At 38.4% G+C, this 284-nt stretch overlaps 1 protein-coding gene across 1 annotated transcript in view; it reads right to left on the bottom strand.

The window, feature by feature from the left end:
• LOC118321363 (mpv17-like protein 2) overlaps window positions 1–284 on the bottom strand; it is a 3,139-nt gene that overhangs the window by 1,114 nt on the left and 1,741 nt on the right. The gene's annotated exons all lie outside the window — the stretch shown is intronic.

Here is a 284-nt window from a genome sequence, read left to right as displayed (position 1 = left end):
GAGAGAGATTGATTTGCTAATTTCCTTAACCACTATGAAGTCTCTGAAACCTACTCAGAGGGAAACAGTCGCTGATGTAGACGTGTGGCCTTTTAGATTATTCTTTTGGCATTTTTCAGAGTGATGAATTTGTGTATGAACTGTCTCTTTGTTTTGTTCTTCTTTGAATTCTCAGGGCAGCAAATAACTGCACTGATGTGACCCTAAAACACAAAGGATTATGGGTAGAACGTAGCAGATTTAATCCTTTAGGTTTGGAAAGCTGAACCGAACGAAAATAAGTC

This window comes from Morone saxatilis, unplaced genomic scaffold, assembly GCF_004916995.1.
Source record: "Morone saxatilis isolate NCDOM2014 unplaced genomic scaffold, NCSU_SB_2.0 Contig12, whole genome shotgun sequence".
NCBI classification, from domain to species: domain Eukaryota; kingdom Metazoa; phylum Chordata; class Actinopteri; family Moronidae; genus Morone; species Morone saxatilis.
This window is presented reverse-complemented; position numbering and strand designations above follow the sequence as displayed.